The 19,458-nt window shown below is 44.9% G+C and overlaps 1 pseudogene; it reads left to right on the forward strand.

Annotated features, from left to right (window-relative positions):
- Window positions 1-19,458, forward strand: part of LOC115092611 — a 67,956-nt pseudogene that overhangs the window by 5,640 nt on the left and 42,858 nt on the right.

The following is a 19,458-nucleotide window of genomic DNA, read 5'->3' on the forward strand; positions in this document are numbered from 1 at the left end:
TAGCCAGGGTAACTTTGTAATAGGAGTGGCTTTGTGATAAGAGTATACTCCCATGTCTTGCCTCTCTTGTGGACATCCAAGATGTCATCCACGGCATATTCAATGTTGTCCTCAGTGTCCAGACCAGTTGGTTCTGGGGTCTTTTTGGAGAACTTGGAGAGCATCAATGGTTTTAACAGAGAGATATGGAATGCATTGTGTATCTTCATTGATGGAGGAAGTTTCAAATTGTACTTCAGATTCCCTAATCACCAAAGGATAGCAAAAGGTCCAACATAGCGAGGAGCAAAACGTGCTGAAGGAAGTTTTAGGCGAAGATACTTGGTACATAACCAAACTTTGTCTCCAGGCTGAAACTGTGGTGCCTTTCGATGATAAGCATCATAGGTTCTTTTTGCTCTCTGTCCTGCCTTGAGGAGTAGTTCCTTCGTTTGCTTCTGAAGTTGAGATAGCTCTGCTGCAGTAGTCTGTGCGGCAGGAGAAGCCACTAATAATGGAATTGGCAGAGGAGGCAGCGGTTGTCGTCCGTAGACGAACTGGAAGGGAGAAGACCCTGTAGAAGTAGCAGGATGCGAGTTGATAGCAAATTCTGCCCAAGGCAGCAATTCAGCCCAATCATTCTGTCTTGAATTGACATAGGACCATAGAAATTGTTTCAGCGGAGGTTAAGTCCAAGGTGATGTCAAATTTTTTACATAAAGCTCTCCAAAACTTTGCAGTAAATTGTACTCCACTGTCGGATAGGATATGCTTAGGCATCCCATGAAGGCAGAAGATGTGTTTAATGAAGAGTTTTGCTAACTCCGTAGCAGAGGGTAATCCTGGTAACACTACAAAATGTGCCATTTTGGAGAAATGGTCAACTGTGACCCAAATGGTATTTTTTCCATTAGATGGTGGCAAGTCTACCACGAAATCAGTTGCTATATGTGTCCAGGGTTCATCCGGCAATGGTAGAGGTTGTAACAACCCCAAGGACATCCAGCTGGTGGTTTTTGCTTGGCACAGACAGCGCAGGAACCCACATAAGCTTGTACATCTTTTTTCATGGTTGGCCACCAATAGTACAGTTGCAACATAGCTAGTGTATGACTCTGTCCCAGATGGCCGGCCAGATGGGAATCGTGCACCCACTTCAACAGCTTCTTACTTAGATTTCTGGCCACCACTGTCTTCCCGACGGATACCGCATGAGTGGCTGCAAGAACCACTCTTTCGGGGTCAATGATGTCACGGAGTTCATCTGGCACATCCTTAGGGGAGAAGAATTGTGACAAGGCATCAGCCCGAGTGTTGTTCTCTCCCGGACGATACTTCAGAAGGAAGTCAAATCTGTTAAAGAACAGAGACCATCTTGCTTGATGGTGATTGAGTCGTTGAGCATGTCTGAGGTACTCCAAGTTCTTGTGATTGGTATACAATACTATTTGGTGTTGTGCGCCTTCCAGCCAAGGACGCCACACTTCAAAGGCCAGCTTGATTGTGAGTAGCTCTTTGTCTCCGATTCCATAATTTTGTTCGGCAGGCGAGAACTGCCTTGAGAAGAAGTAGCAAGAATGGAGCACATTAGATTCAGTATACTGGCTTAAAACCGCTCCCACACCAACATCTGATGCATCGACCTCGAAGATGAATGGACGATGTGGGATGACGGATGCACAGCTTCTTTTGAAAAGTCTCTTTGAGCATCAGAAAGGCTGATATGGCTTCTGGAGACCAATTGGCAGGATTGGCTCCCTTCTTGGTCATAGCAGTTAGAGGGACTGTCAATGATGAGTAGTTATTAATAAAGGATCAATAGTAATTGGTGAAGCCCAAGAAGCGGCGCAGTGCCTTCAGGCCTGTCAGTTAGGGCCAGTCCCGGATACTTTCTAATTTCTTGGGGTCCATCTGAAACTCGTTCTTAGAAACAATGTATCCCAGGAAGGGTACAGATTCCTTGTGGAATTCATACTTTTCAAGCTTTGCGTATAGGTGGTACTCACGCAGGCATCTTAAAACTTTCTTGACATCCTCCTGATGAGTTTGCAGATCTTGAGAGAAGATCAATATATCATTGAGATATACTACTACTCATTGATAAAGTAAGTCCCTTAAGATGTCGTTCATCATATTTTGAAAGACTGCACGTGCATTACTCAAACCAAAGGGCATGACGAGATATTTGAAGTGTCCATCGTGGGTGTTAAAAGCAGTCTTCCATTCATCTTCTTCACGAATACGTACCAAGTTGTAAGCTCCTTTAAGGACTAATTTGGAGAATATCTTGGCTTCTTGGAGCCTATTGAACATTTCAGAAATTAAGGGCAGGGGGTACCTGTCCTTGATGGTAATCTCATTCAAACCCCTGTAATCGATGCAGGGGCGTAAGGTGGCATCTTTCTTCCCTACGAAAAAGAAGCCTGCACCAGCAGGAGATTTGGAAGGTCTGATGAATCCCTTCTGCAGGTTCTCTTGTATGTAGGTGGACATGGCTTTAGTCTCAGCTACTGAAAGAGGGTAAACTCTTCCTTTGGGAGGTTCTGAATTAGGCTTCAGATTTATGGCGCAGTCAAATATTCTGTGCGATGGAAGTACATGTGCTGCTTGTTTTGAGAAAACATCCTGGAAGGAGGCGTATTGTGGAGGTAAGCCAGGTAACGATGGTGTAGTGGGTATACTAATGAGCGGTGAAACCTCCGAGAGGCACCGGCCGTGACAGTGAGGCCCCCACCGGGACAGTTCCAACATTGCCCAATTAAATTGATGCATATGATCTTGAAGCCAAGGAAGCCCAAGTACAACCAAATGCATGGCCTTTTCCAATACCAGAAATGAGATGGATTCGGAGTGTAAAGCTCCGGTGCACAGGCCAATGGCCTGGGTAGTCAATGAAACTTCTCCAGGAAGTGGTTCTCCGTGGATAGAGGACAATAGCAAAGGCTTAGCTATTAGGGTGGTAGGAATCCGTAGATGTTCGACCAAGCGCTTCAAAATAAAATTACCTCTGGCACCGGAGTCAATGAGAGCGAGAGTCTGAAATTCAAGGCCTCCGTAGAGCAGAGATAGTGGTAAGGATAATGGAGTAGTAGGAGAGTGAGGCCCAGGAGAAGTCCTCCTGCAGATCCTAGGCCCACCAGTTTCCCGGACAGATGGGACAGGTTTGGACGGCATGACCCGATTGGCCACAATACAAGCATAACCCCATGCATTTGCGAAAATGTCTCTCCTTGGAAGTTAAATGGCTTCGGCCTAGTTGCATAGGCTCTTCCTCTTCTAAGGAAGCAGACTGTAAGCTGGAAGCAATAGGCACATGTTTAGGATGGTTAGCCCCCACCATGGACTTTCGTGGACTCTTAGCCTCCTGAGTTCGGTCTTGGAAACGGCAGTCAATTCTCCCAGCCAGTTCCATCAGGGACTCGAGGGTATTTATTTATTTATTTGTAGACTTTTCTATACCGATATTAGTAGAGACATCATATCGGTTTACAGCAGAACTATAGTATGGAAATCACAATGAAAAGGTATTGGGGGAGGGGATTACAGAGGAAAAAAGAAAAAGCAAAGAGATAAAAAGAAACAAATGCTTGGGGCTACTTGAGATAACATTAAGAACCCGTAAACAGTAACATACTGAAGTAACTAGTGTAACAAAACTATGTACAAGAATTCAGTTAAATGCTGGCTTGGAGCGAGGAAGGGGGGACAGCCACAGGGAGAGCGGGAGGGGGGGCTATTGAGGGTAAGCCTGTTTGAAGGGCCAAGATATCAGAAAAATCATGAGCCACTAATTCGTCCTTTAAGCAACAGTTGAGGCCCTCCATGAATATGGCACGTAAACATCCAGTGTCCCAATGTAGTTCAGATGCTAAAGTATTGAACTTAATCGCAAAGCCAGCTAGCAGCCTATTACCTTGCTGGAGATTAAGCAAAGCAGATCCAGCAACAGTCTGGCGAGCTGGGTCATCAAAGACAGACTTAAAAAGTTTTAGAAATCCTGGTTGGTCGTTCAGGATGGGATCTCCACGTTCCCATAACGGTGAAGCCCAAGCCAAGGCTCGTCCCTCTAGAAATGATAGGATGTAGGTGGTCTTGGAAGCTTCAGTGGGAAAGAGGATAGGCTGTAATGAAAAATGCATGCTGCATTGATTAATAAACCCTCTACACATCTTGGCTTCACCTGTAAATTGGGTATGTGTGGATAAGGGTACAGTGGTCTTGAGGGTCACCACTGGAGACAGCAATTCTTTTACAGGAGTTACTGAAGAATTCAATTGAGTATGTAACTGATTGAAGGCAGTAGTCAGGCTCTCCAAAGACTTTTGTTCCGTGATCCACTGGGCTAGGCTAGGAATGGCCTACAAGGCCGCGAGCTGAGCCGAGTCCATGGAGTTAGCAATCTGTTGTGTTTGTGGCATCTTGTGGACCCTTAGTCGCAGTGGAGATGACTCCTCCCATGGGGAGGGGCCCAGTGGGGAACCACAGCAATAGGCTAAACTCAGAGAGCAGACACTTGTAGGTGGAAAGCTTTATTGTACTGCTGTAGATAGATGGTATGAGGCAGGAAGGAAAGGCACTGAAGTTCGGCAAGGTGCCAATACGTTCAGATGTTGAAGTCTCACCCAGATGTTCAAGGTAGATAGGGACCCACGGTGCGGGAAGCGCTGAGCCTGGTGGGTAGAGTTGGAGAACCGGATCATATAGGTACTCACAGGAACGTAGTGCGGGTGTCTTCCTGGCAATGGATATGTTCGGACTGAAGGTCCGTGGTGCAGGATACACTGTACAGATAGGCCCTCAAGGAGCAAGTACCTGGTGGCACAGGAGATCCTGAAAAGAAATAGAGAGAGACCCTCGAGGAGCGGTTGTCTAGTTAGTAGAAACCCCAAAAGGTTGGTGGAAGTGAGAGGCCCCCGAGGAGCAGGTGCCTAGAGCTTCATTGGAGCGAGATTTCCCGGAGGGTAGTGAGGCATCTAAGCAAGCAACTTAGAGTGGTCAGAGTAGCTAAACCGAAGTCCTTGCTAACTCAATGATGATAGCGTAGTGGAGGCTTTAAATATCCAGAGGTATTGACGTCATGCAGTTGGGATGCTCCCGAGGTTCCTGCCATGACGTGAACTTAAGCGTAGGCAACATGCACGAGCACCCTAGGAGGCCATGGGACGGAGCATGGTAAACTGGGACACCCATGCTGAGTTGGAGACACCGAGGGTTTCGGCAATCGGCACCGGAGGCAGCCATCTTGCCCAAGGAGGAGGAAAAGGGTAGAAAAGACGATGAACGCAACATTATTTTTCCCTATATGCAACACCTTGCACTTGTCTACATTAAATTTCATCTGCCATTTGGATGCCCAATCTTCCAGTCTTGCAAGGTCCTCCTGTAATGTATCACAATCTGCTTGTGATTTAACTACTCTGAATAATTTTGTATCGTCCGCAAATTTGATAACCTCACTCATTGTATTCCTTTCCAGATCATATATATATATATTGAAAAGCACCGGTCCAAGTACAGATCCCTGAGCCATTCCACTGTTTACCCTTTTCCACCGAGAAAATTGACCATGTAATCCTACTCTCTGCTTCCTATCTTTTAACCAGTTTGTAATCCACGAAAGGACATCGCCTCCTATCCCATGACTTTTTAGTTTTCTTAGAAGCTTCTCATGAGGGACTTGTCAAATACCTTCTGAAAATCCAAATACACTACATCTACCGGTTCACCTTTATCCACATTTTTATTAACCCCTTCAAAAAAAGAAGCAGATTTGTTAGGCAAGACTTCCCTTGGGTAAATCCATGTTGACTGTGTTCCATTAAACCATGTCTTTCTATATGCTCTATGATTTTGATCTTTAGAATAGTTTCTACTATTTTTCCCGGCACTGAAGTCAGGCTCACTGGTCTATAGTTACCCAGATCGCCCCTAGAGCCCTTTTTAAATATTGGGGTTACATTGGCCATTCTCCAGTCTTCAGGTACAATGGATGATTTGAATGATAGGTTACAAATTTTAACTAATAAATCTGAAATTTCTTTTTTGAGTTCCTTCAGTACCCTAAGATGCATACCATCCGGCCCAGGTGATTTGCTACTCTTTAGTTTGTCAATCAAAAATAAAAAAAATATAGATCTGGATGAATCGATCATAGGGGTTACTTTGTAGCTTTGTTTGCATTTATGAGGACAGAGATTGCAAATTGAATGAAAGAAAAGGAAGCATTTATTTTTTCTTGGCTGTAACCAATTTTCAAAATGCTTTTCGAAATTACATTTTATCATACATCAATGAAACATATTCTGGATGCCAGGAAGCTCAGATGTATGCATGTTTTCTTAAAGCCCCGGAGGCGTGCATGTAAGCGAATGTGTCTGAGTGGTTAGTCTAGGATTTCATCACCTCTTATTACATTGTGAGTCACTAACACTTATCACTAATGTTAGCTGTTAGTGTAATGCTGACTAAATACTCAGTGTCAATTTTCACGGTGTGATCAACATGCCAATTATCTCTTTTCAGCTTTTTACAGGAATACAGAACTTTCCAGTTTGTATCTCACAAAATCTAGTCCCAAATCCTTGACTCATATGATGATGTTCTTCTCTCAGTCCATGTATTTGTGCTGGAATTCCTTAACAGTTGCTGTGAGGTAAGAACTATTAACGTGGCAACCTAGAATTGTTGTATCTACTTAAAATAGGGTTAATCCTTTCTGGTTTATGTTGCATTAAAGAAAAGCAAACTGTAATTAGGAAAATCTAAAGAGAGACAGAATGATTTACAGGTTAGTAGGTAATAAAGGATGGTGTAAGAAGAAATAGTTCTCTGCTTATCATTAAACAGAAACAAATGTCCATAATGATATAGAAAAGGGGAGTTTAGTAGAGATGTGAATCGTGTCCTCGATCATCTTAACGATCGATTTCGGCTGGGAGGGGGAGGGAATCGTATCGTTGCCGTTTGGGTGTTTAGAATATCGTGAAAATCGTTAAAATCGTGAACCGGCACACTAAAACCCCCTAAAACCCACCCCCGACCCTTTAAATTAAATCCCCCACCCCAAAATGCCTTAAATTACCCAGGGATCCAGCGGCGGTCCATAGCTAAATCGGGGGAAGGGGGAGGGCAGGAAAACCGGCACACTAAATCCCCCTAAAACCCACCCCGACCCTTTAAATTAAATCCCCCCCCCCTCCCGAACCCCCCCCAAATGCCTTAAAGTACCCTGGGGTCCAGCAGCGGTCCGAAACGGGCTCCTGCTGTTGAAGCGTGTTGTCTTCAGCCGGCGCCATTTTGCAAAATGGCCGCCGCAAAATGGCGGTGGCCATAGACCAACACGATTCGACCGCAGGAGGTCGCTTCCGGACCCCCGCTGGACTTTTGGCAAGTCTTGTGGGGGTCAGGAGGCCCCCCCAAGCTGGCCAAAAGTCTCTGGGGGTCCAGCGGGCATCCGGGAGCGATCTCCTGCCGTGAATCGTTTTCCCGTACGGATAATGGCGATTTTTTGACGATAAATCGGGGGAATTGGTATTGTATCGTGGCCCTAACGATTTTTGACGATTTAAAATATATCGGACGATATTTTAAATCGTCAAAAAACGATTCACATCCCTAGAGTTTAGTACATCTCCCCAATTCAACTTCTTAGCTACTAAATATATACCTCTGCCCCCACCAAATCATATTTATTTATTTATTATTTATTTATTATTTTTATATACCGACATTCGATCTCAATCGAGATATCACACCGGTTTACATTCAGGTACTGTATCTCCCTCCCTTGGAGTATCACAATTTTCTGCAAATTCCACTTGCCCAATGCTATTTACATTTCCTAGAGAAGCCCTTAAAAACTCAGTGCCTGCATTCCTCAACCTATTTTTATTTGCTCAGGAATGAGATGAATGAATGAAAGATGTATTTTTTAGAAGGATGAGTGGAGATTTGGTAGTATGATTAGTGCTACAGCTTATAAGTTTCAAACTTTTGCTAACATAATTCTTTATGTCAATGATCTTCAGAAAACTGAGTAGAAAATTTAATTCTCATTTCATATGGAGAAAACATACATAAAGGTAATTGCAAAAAAATCAGTTGGCAGTGAATTCAATAATTCAATAATTAAACATAGAAATGACGGCAAAAAAGGATCAAATGGCCCATCCACTCTGCCCAACAAGCTTCTTAAAATAGTAACTGCTACTATCTGCAGTTTACTCCCATGTATCTCTTAAGGGTAGTGACTGCTGTTCCGTGCATTTATCCCCAAATCTTATGATAAGGAACATAAGCAGCTAGCGACATTTTTTACTGGGTGATGAGCTTTCTTGAAAATTCAGATAGTGCTGCTTGATGTGCTTAGCTTATGGACTTGGCTGTAGAAGCAGTCCTGTGCTCTTTCCCTTATGTCTGCGTATTAGTACCCCAGACCATAGAAGTTGGGGCTGTCATAACAGAGAGTCTGGCTAGAGCTGGGGAATCCCCACAGATGCAGGACAGAGAGGATCTTCTGTTTATACTAGACATTTTCCCAGCAGGATGAGCCCTTGGGTTCTGGCGGCTGGCAGGACTTAGACTGAGGCTAAAATCAAGGTGCAAGCTAGAACTTGGAGACACTGGCTGGAGATAAGAGCTGAATATGAAGGCAAGGCAAGACTGGAGACTGAGACAGCGCAGGACTAGAGAAAAGGACTGAGCACTTGTGGAACAAAATGGGCAGACAGGCATAAGGCAAGGCACTGGCAATATAAGAAATAGATACTAGGGACAGGACTAGGCCAGAAAGGACAAGCCTAGACAAGACAGACAGGGACAGGACTGGGACAAGATAGAACAGAACAAGGAACACAGAGGCCCAAAGGCAGTAGTTCAAAAGGCCCGTAGGCCATTAAACTTAAGACCTGGAGGCCTGGAAGGCAAATACTAGGAGGCTCGGAGGCCACAGGCTAGGCAAGGCACAGCTGGAAGGGCTGGAGGCCACAGGACTAGGAAAGACAGAGCTGGAATGCCCAGAGACTATGGGACTAGACAAGACAGAGCTGTAAGGCCCAGAGGCTACAAGACTAGGGAAGACAGAGTTGGAAGGCCCGAAAGCTACAGGGCTAAGCAAGACAAAGCTGGAAGGCCTGGAGGCCACAGGGCTAGGCAAGACAAAGCTGGAAGGCTCGGAGGCCACAGGACTAGGAAAGACAGAGCTGGAAGGCTCGGAGGTCACAGGAGTAGGCAAGGCAAGGCTAGAAGGCCCAGAGGCCAGTGGATAAGGCAAGACAAAGCTGGAAGGCCTGGAGTCCACTGGATTAGGCAAGACCAGTTGGAAGGCCAGGAGGCTACAGATCAATACAAGATCGAATAAGGCTAAGCAGGGAACTGAGTAGAATCGATGCCAAGGCATCAGGTATTATAAGAAGCAAGGCTAAATAGGCCAAGCCCTGTTGAGTCTTGAGCCCATGGAGACTATGGTGGAGCGAGAGCAGGTATAGCTCCATGGAAACCTCTGGTGGCAGGGAGGCTACATAGCAGGCTGGATCCTAACAGGGACCAGGTGGATGTGAAGCCCAAACAATGATAGAAATCAAAATGGGTGAGACTGATATAAAGAGACTTTAGTGACATTACTCTATATAATCGAGTAGCGTCTGTGGCAAAATTGTAGCCAGTTATAAATGGGCAGACTGCCAACATCTTCTATTGCTCTCAGAAAGTACAACACTGTGATTCCAGTGAATTGGCCTAGTTTTTGGGGTGGTTGATTTGGGTGGTCTCAAGGGAGAGCTGTCATCTGAGGGGCACCCTGAGCATTTCAGCGATGTAAGAGAGGCCCAGTGTGGCCATGGCAGATCCCATCCTGCCGTGGACAAAGAGAGGAACTACATGGCCATGGTGCATTCCATACTGCCAAGGCTGAAGACAGGAATGTGTGGTTGCAACAGATCCTGTCCTGCCACAGCTGTGTTCACAGTGGATCCTATCCTGCCATGGCTGAAATCAGGCCAGCATAGCCACGGTGGATCCCTCCCGCTTTGGCTCTAGAGAGAAACTGCTTGACTGTGATGAATCCGTGCCGTCGTGGCCAAAGACTGTTCTGGCATGGCCAAAGCAGATCCCATCCCGCTGCAGCCAATGAAAGGACCAAGGGAGGGGAGGAGGGGAGTGGCTTTCATCAGTTTGGGGAGGGGGGGGGGGGGCACTTTCCACCCAGAGTGCCATTTGCCTTAAATCTGGCCCAGCATGCATGGTCAAGAAGACTCAACATTGTCCTTAATGCGTAATGAGAATGAGTTTATTTTGTAAGAAAAAACAAGATTAAAGAGAATCCTGAGCACTTCTGCTCCTAGGAGTGCATATAAGAAGGATTATATGAGGGAAATTTCCTGCTTCCTTTTGCATGGGATTATATATTCAAAACATTGACTTCAAAATTAACATTATTGTAAATTAAAAATTTCAAATCACCTGGCATCCAAAAGCAAATCGGAAGTCGATCAATGATGCTGGAAAGCAGGACAAACGGTAGTGATCGGTAAAATAAGGGATTCTTTATTGGTGTTAGCCCGACTCTGGCCGAGTTTCGCTCGCGTAGGAGCTGCCTCAGGGGCTACTCTACCAATGGTAGCTGGTAATGTCTCACATTTTTTCTTTATTTACGTGGCAAAGAAATACATCGCACCAGCAGTGCTATTCCATTATAAAAAATACCAACTGTATTACAACTGGAAAGTGTTCCCAATTGACATGTGGTGAAGTTCTCACATTTGCTATGTGAGACATTACCAGCTACCATTGGTACAGTAGCCCCTGAGGCAGCTCCTACGTGAGCGAAACTCGGCCAGAGTCGGGCTAACACCAATAAAGAATCCCTTATTTTTCCGATCACTACCGCAACAAAGGTAAGGGGGGGGGGATTTTGGGCTAGGGCACGGGACAGGTAGGGGAAGGGAGGGAAGGTGGGGGGGGGGGGAGGGAACGGGGAAAGCCAGCTGGTCTCCCCAAGGGCTCGGCGCATGCAAGTTGCACTAGTGTGCACCCCGTTGCACACGCCGACCCCTGATTTTATAAAATGTGCGCAGCTCGGTGCATTTTATAAAATCGGGCATACATTTGTGCGTGCCGGGTAGTGCGCAGAAATGTACGCCACGCGCGTACATTTTAAAATCTGCCCCATAACGTGTTTTTCTTAAGCACAAATTAACAGCTGTCTCCAACAAGAAAAGTTAACAAGCTTTATGCAAATTATTTTGTTTTCTAGAGAGGGTGAAAAGCAGTTGGGGAGAGTTTTTGGAGTATCTTCAAAAAAAGCATTTGACGCTTTCTACAGGTAACAATTACTTTAGTTTTTCTAAAAGACTGATTTTCAAAGGATGCAGAGTGCTTAACCTAGGAACTTTAGTTTCAGGTACAAAATTTAACAAAATTTCAGTTGAATTCGGGTAACTAAATTTTAGGTTGAAAATTCTTGTAACTTAGTCCCTTAAAACTGAGTACCTAATTTTAGGCCTGCTATTCACCTCTTTAAATATAGGCACTTCAGTTAGGCACCTAGCGCTAGAAATCAGCTCTGAGCATCTAACGTTTTCTCCACTCCTGGCAGTGCCTACTTTCTAGGCACCTAAATTTAGGAGCTGAAATCTATTCAAAGGAAGAAAATTAAGCGCCTATACCCTTTGAAAATTGACCTTGTAAGGTGAGTGATGTGCTAAGTTATGAACTGAATCTGAAACATTTGACTGCATGTTCTGAAACATAACGATGGCTGAAGAAACTTGTCATAGTGAGAATACTGAACATTGTAAAACTAATACTCGACTTTCCCCCAATGAAAGAAACTTGGTAGTTGGAGAACTGAATTCTACGTGTACTCTCTATGGAAGGGCAGTGCACTGAAAAGCTATGTGATCCTTTGATCTGATGGCCAAAGCTGGCTGGAGCAAAGAAATATCAGCTCTAACCAAGGATTGTCACTGGAGCTGATAATGGCTGAAGGTAAAGGCCACATAAAAACTGGTCTTACCCCTCCCACTGTTTTTATCTGGCCCCATTCAATTGAATATACAACTGAAGGCTGGACATAGACCACACCAAAAGCCAGCCAAAGCCATTTTCACTCTTCCTATTGCTGACCATTTGAAGAACTGATAAAATCTTATCTTACCTCTCCCCGTCTATAAATAATTTCAACCAATGGGCTGCTTTTTAATGAGGTTGCTGTATAAAATGTGACCAGCATGTACTGCAAGTCTTACAATATAAATTAAGCAGACACACAGAGGATGAAGATTCAGCTCTATAGACCAGCATGGGTAGCTGCACATGCACCCGCTGAATCCTACAGTACAACCTGGTCATCTACTACAAAATCCCTGGAATATATGAGAGAGAGAGAACACCTAGTCATAATGCCTTCACACTAGACAGGTATTTATATCTCTATGGGAGGCCCACCTTTTAACTCAAGGTGAGGTTTAGGTATTAGTGTAGGAGTTAGGGGCCACTTTGACATTCAAAGTGAGATGTACAAACAGAACAGTGCTCTCTTGTGAAGATTTGATGACCTTCGGAGTGAGGAAACTCACTCAAAGATGATATTTGTGCAGTGTTCTCTCAACCTAGCTTGATGGACTCTCTACCTGGGTAACATCATGCTAGGTTGAGAGAGCATTGCTTAAATCTCATCTTTGTTGTAAGCACTTTGCATAGGTATTAGTGCAAATTGCGATAAACTGCCTATTACCATAAAACACGTCCATTTTGATATTTAGTGCATTTTGATAAATCCAGGCCTTAGTTGGATAAATAGTTATCTGGCTTAGTGGTGGTAACTGAACACAGCTGAATATTCAAACAGTGCTACTTGGCTGAATAAGTCTGAAGTTGAGCAACATGGTGCTGAATGCTAACCTTATTGTATCTAGTCCTATTCACTGCAAACCCTTAATACAAAGAATTGCAGTTAACGTTAGACAACCATGTGGAATTAAATTATATGAAAATCTGGAAGTCAGTGAAAATATGGTTCTTCAGCCAGGCTTTTCACTGCTGATTGTCAAATACAGACCAGCTAATTTCTTACTGGGACTTGTGTATAAATTCAGTTTTATTGAATACCTTTGTTTATACTTTGATTTGATTTTATGTATATTTTGATTATAAACTGCTTGGATATGTTCTTTACAAGTGGTTTATTAAATTTAATAAATAACGTTCTTATAATATGTACCTCTTATTACATATTTATTGGGGAATATTGCATACTTATTCTTTTATATCCTCTTAGAATATAATCTATCCTCTTTTACTATAATATATGAACAGAATGGTCTTAGTAAAAGTATGACTTTTAAATTGCTTTTATTATTTGAAAAGAACAGGAGATTTAAGAAGTATAACTTTAGCAACATAATAAAAAAATAATGAATTTAAATTAAACTGAAAAAAAAAACTTATGAGATTTATCATTAAAATTCACATGGAGGATCAAGAAATTGGCCTCTTGCTGACACAAAACTGTGTGTAAGCTGGAGGAATTTATGGGGTGGTTTTCAAACTGCCCCCATTGTTTACAAGGTCTGTGGGTGCTCTTGCCCTGCCATCTTTGCACCAATTTTCAAAGTGAAAGCACACAGGGACGAAGTATCCACAGACATTTGCACCTGCTTTGTTTCTGCAGATGCTTTTTGCATGGAAAATAATCTGTGCACTTTTGAAAATCTACATGTGTTATTTTCTTCCCTGACATGAACCCACCCACATACTTTTAGCTGGGCAAAGAGTGGGCAATTTTCTTTCAACTCTTTTACCAGGGTAAATCTGTATTTATTATTAGACTCTAGAGAACTGGCGATTTGGTTCCTGAGACCTCACCACAAGATCTGGCATTCAGAGAAATTAAAATATGCAAATGAATCAGCATAAGACTGATAGAAGAGGCATATCTAATAATAATAATAATATCCCAAATTTTTTTTACCTGCTCCTTCGGGCTTCCAGCTCAATCAGAACTAGAGCTGGGACTTATCACCATGAGACTTTATCTTTTATCCCAACTTAACTTTAGTCCAATCACTGAAGGACAGTCCTGGGCTGGGGACTGTGCACCAGGGCTCCTTCCAAAATCGCACAATCACAGGCCCTAAATCCAGCCGCGAAGTATCACCACTCCTTCCCCCCAAGCCTCCTTCCCTCCAGGGACTCTGAATGCTGCCTCCACAGCATCCCCAACCCTGACCAACCCTGGAATCCAAAGGCCTGAGCTAGAACGTGGACTCTGTCCCTCTGCAAGGCAGTGCACAGCGCTTCCACCAAGCCATTGGGCTGGCCCTAATAACCCAACCTTTAAAGGAAAAAGGGAGAGTTTTTCAGAGGCAAACTACTTTCATCCTCTAGCTCTGGTGAACTTTCAAAACAAAGAAAACTACAATTTGAGATTAAATGAAACCCTACCTCAGGAGAAAAAAATATCAAATTCCATTTTCCTCAAATGCAGGATCACGCCCATAGACGGGACAGAAAAAGTAGGTTAGAGCAGATTTTCTACAGTATGCAAAGTACCCTCCGCTCCGGTTTATCTTTTCTTAGCATAGGCAACCTTGGAGTGTAGTAATCGAATCAGCATGAAAAATGTTATTACACAATATATTGTAGTGCACGGGTTTGGCAACCTTTTGGGCTGTGTGGCATGGCAGGGGAGGGAGTCTCCCTGATAAGAACCTGCCATACTTCCCTTGTGTATCACAAAATTGGTACAAATGGCCTGCAAATCTTGAAACGGCTTGCAGTGTAGGGAGGGAGCAGCATGCCAGAGAGGAGTTCCTTGGTGGCACAGATGCCAGGAATTAATGACCCTCAACTCTAGAGTAATGCAGTTATCTCAGTGTGTGCTGCATGTAAATGTAATCTTCAACCTGGCTTTCTTTTCAATCACTAGGTCTGAGGAAGAATTGATAATATTCACGCACACTATGAATTCTTTCTGGCATTTTTGCACAAAAGATGTGCTGACACTCTTTGACCTCTCCCTTTTCCCCAATGTGTGTGACCTGGGAGGTAAGTGACCGCAGAGCACACAGTGTTTTACAAACCTGTACTGAGATTGAGTCAGATATAGAGGAAGAGAAAAGCTATACGGATGCGCTATATATCATTTCCTTATGACAACAGAGAACTGATTGGACAGGAACCTTTTACCTATAAAAACACCAAGGACCAGGGCTTAACTTGTGGGGGAAAGGTCAGGAATGGAACTCCAGCACTTATTTTCAGGTTTAAGAGGCAGAGAAGCAGGGTATTATTCTCCAGCCCCTCCCCTCCGGGCAGTCTGCAAGGAAGAAAGAAGAGGGGGTGAGCCTGGAGCACACAGAAGAGAACATTTACTCCACTCTATTCAAATCCCTCCCTCCTGCTCCGCCTCTCCTCTAGTACTGCAGGGAACAAAAAGGGAAGGGATGATACAGAAGCAGACACTGCAGAACAAAAACACACAAAAAGGGGCTGAATGATACTAGCTTGAAACTTGTGAGCAGTACTGCCAATTCTCAAGGCTTCAACCCTGGCCATGATGACTGGCATTACTGTTCACCAGGACCGGCGTGACCATTAGGCAGAACTAGGCAGTCACCTAGGGGAGCATCAGTGGGCAGGGTGCTGCCAGGAACGCAAGGGCGTCATTTCCAAAATGTGAAAGCGATAGCAGTCACAGAGCACTGTATGTGCAGAGAGAGAGAAATCCTTACGAGGGTGCCAATATCTCTATATATCTAGCACTGCCAGAGGGCGCATTTAACTCAGGGTGGGTTTGGGGGTGGGGGGAGCAGTGTTACATTGGTCTGTCTAGTGCGCTATAGACCTTTGCACCAGCCCTGCTGCTCACAGCTTTCAAACTGGTGCTAATTAAACCCCTTTTTGTATCCATTACAGAGAATGTAATATTTGGCAAAACAACCCAGAATGCCTGCCACCTTTTTTTTGGGACTTGAGAAAGCGGTGCAGAATCTGCAGTGATATCATTTCTGGTTCCCCTGTGGAAACAGAACAGAGCCAGTAGTTGCATGGATCATTTATATGTCTCTCCCACCCCCAGTGCTTGGAGGAAGCAGAGAGAACAGAATGTGCTGGAGCTGCTTACCCTGAGACAAAGGCAGGCACAAGGCTTTGATTTTGGTGCAGTTTCCCAGCACAATTTAGGAGGCTCTGAGGGAGAACAGTCAAGGTCAAAAAGTCACAGGGTGAATGCCTGTCAGCCTCACTGCTTCTGCCACTCCTGGGTGTGTTGACTTCCCGCTTATCATGTGTCATCCCAGGCCCTGCTGCCTCTGTTGCTGGTGTCTACACTGCTGAGGGTGAAATGGCCAAGAGCATGAATGAGGGGATGTGAGATGAGTGAAGGGATTAGTGGGAGGGGAAAGAAAGTAATTGAGGAGATAGAGAGGGGCAAGAGAGTGAGGGGATCCGAGGAGGGGGAGAGTAAGTGAATGATGGGATGTGGGAAGGCAAAAGAATGAGTGAAGGGATCAAAGAGGCTGTGGGTTGCGTACAATGGAAGGGGAAAGAGGGAATTAGGGGATCAAAGGTATTGCTGGGTAGGAGTGAGGGAATCAGAGACTATGAGATATCAGTGAGATGATCAGAGTTGAGAGCAGTCTGTAAGTCAATTGATCAGAGATGGTGGAGAAAGAGGAGAGGAAGGGAGAGGATAGGATTGGGCATAGTGGGGGGTGGGGTGGGGTGAGGAGAGAGAGTGAGTGATGAGATGGCATTTCTCCCTTCCTTTCATCCCCACGGAGAAAAAGAGCAGGCCATGCTTTTGAATTCCAGGCCCTGCATCCCTGTCCAAGGAGAGACTGATAACAGCGGACAGTGCACACCAACCTGCTCCAGCCCCACTAAGGCAGAGGTGACTCAGCTGATTCTGGCATAAAGAGTGAGAGGAAGAGAGTTGGAGAGGGTAATTTTCCAGGGAGAGATGAAGTTCGAGAACCACCAGAGATGGAGGTTAAATTTGGAGGTTTTAGGACCACTGGTGTGGGAGGAAGGGATGGGACAAAGACTACTGTGGAATTTATGGCGGCCTGGGATGGAGGCTCAGGATCACAGGGTAGAGAGAAGAAGGCTAGACAGAAAGAGCCCCTTTCTCTCTACCAGCCTTCTCCTTACCCCAGTGATCTTGTTCCCTATCCCCCAGCTGTTCTTCGTCTACCAGCGTTCATCGAGCATGTTAAGTGTGTGAAGAGTGCGTTTGGGTATGCGTGTGTGAGAGTTCACACCCAGCCCTGGCTCCGCCCCTTTGCACAGGCCACATCTGGCTCTAGTCCCACCCATGTCACCTTCCTCCACAGTTCCGCTTCCTTTTTGTCTACAAATTAAGCCCTGCCAAGGACCATTAGTAATTAAAAAGCTCTACATCTGGCACCATAAACCAGTGAAGTAGTTTGGGTTTTTGTTTTATGCTCTCGTATTCATGCAGCATTTTGTTTGCATTCTGTGCAAGGATGCTCGGGGGCTCTGGCAAAGGAGTGCATTTCTCTGTACCCAGCGTCTACGGTGACAATCTATGACCTGCCTAAAGTTGTGCAAACTGCAAAGAAGCACTTTATATCCCCAGATGAACATCGGATCCGTTTCCAGGAAGGTGGGTTTGAGTCACATTATTCAGTTTTTGTTCTCATTGCAAATGATGTATTAGATATAAGAAATAAAAATGCCAGCAGCAAGCATGAATACTGAAATGATCCCAGAGCCAAGATCTGCAGATGCTGTAAAGTAAACTAATATACTTCTTCTAGAGTGGATATTACACTATTAACAATAACTAACAACATTTTGGTCACTGGCTGGTAGCTTTCATACTGTATGTGTGCTTTTTCTATGTTCCAAGCCAATGTTTCTCAAGCTGGTCGTAGAGTGCCTATTAGCCAGTCTGGTTTGCAGGATAGCCACAATGAATATTCCTGGCATAGAGGCTGTACTGCTTCCATTGCAACAAATCTCAATCTCTCTCATTCAGGCCAATACAGTAAAGTGCGGCCACGGTTGCCCTGCTTCTAACCCGCGGTTACCCTGCTTCTAACCCTCGTTAGCCCAACCTGTTATTCACTATCCCCTTTAACCCATCCTTACCACCTCTTTAACTCAACGGGTAACCCTTTCCGTCCGCGGCATGTATATGAGATGTAAACGATCGGATTAGCTATTCCCTCCCATACAGTAACGCGCGCCCCGATTATCGCTTTTTAAACCTGCACTTTTCCCGCGCATTTAACCTGCTAACTTACCGCCTACCCTTACCTCTGCGTTAGAGGCAGGGGTAAGGGTAGGCGGCAAACTTTCCCCCAGCCCTCGCTCACCTGCCCTGGCCGCGTCCATGGGTGCCGGTCTCCGGGGCTGCCCCAGTCCTCTCAAATTGACGGGCCAATCACCCCGGGCTCTCCGGAGCTGCAACCCAGCTCTGCCCCAGTCTTGCAAAAAAAAAGTTTCCTTTCTTCTTGCAAACGCGTTTCTTAACGGCAGGAACAATTGCAACTTCTGTTCCTTGCGTGAAGCCGGGTTAAAACAAAAGAGAATAAAGTGTGATAAAAGTAAACTTACTGGCGGGAGCGCATTCTTCGAGGCGGGAGCCGGCGGGCGCGCATTCACCGAGGTGGAGGGAGCCGGCAGCGAAAGCAGCCTCCAACAGCCCCCACCGGCGGTGAATGAATGCACACCTGTAGACGCCTGTGCAATTGGGGCGCTCAAGGCGTGACGTCACGAGCCCCTGCCGGCGAAGGTGAATGAATGCAATTTGAGCGCTCAAGGCAGCACATTAGAGAACCCGACGTCACATGCCGTGACGCCAAATGTCGTGACGTCACGCCTTGAGCACCCCAATTGCACAGGCGTATACAAGCGTGCATTCATTCACCGCCGGCAGGGGATGGTGGCAGTACCGGTCAGGGGTCCGAAACACGGCCGTGTCGGGACGTTTAGGACGTTCTAAGGATGAGTATATCTCTGGGACTTTTACAATAGGAAACCCGTTAAGTATGATTTAAAGATCAACATAGTGGTTGCCTTTTTTTGAAAGACTCATGCAGTTCTCATGTGTGTGCGATGGTGATGCACTAAATAATGGTGAATAGTTGGGGTCTTGCTATGTTTTTAAAATAAAACAACATGCAAAAAAAACCTTTAAAAAATATAATATTTTTGATTAAAATTAAATTTGGACCTGTACACTACAAATGAGTTTGTATATCTAACATTCTCGTGTAGATCAGAGGTCCTACAAATGTATTATTGATCAAATAGTGTTTCTATTTTCTGGTGGTTCGACAATGTGGAATTGTTGATAAATATATACCAGTGGCTTTGCTACAGATTGCTGGTGTAGCTGCCAGCCCACCAGCATCTGTCTGATGCATGCTAGAATATTGCCTGAGGTATGGGCCTCGTCCGTCAGGTGGGTATGCAGTAAAGCCCACCTCCACCCTGATACTTGTTCACTAG

This window comes from Rhinatrema bivittatum, chromosome 5 (genome assembly GCF_901001135.1).
Source record: "Rhinatrema bivittatum chromosome 5, aRhiBiv1.1, whole genome shotgun sequence".
In the NCBI taxonomy this organism is placed as follows: Eukaryota; Metazoa; Chordata; class Amphibia; order Gymnophiona; family Rhinatrematidae; genus Rhinatrema; species Rhinatrema bivittatum.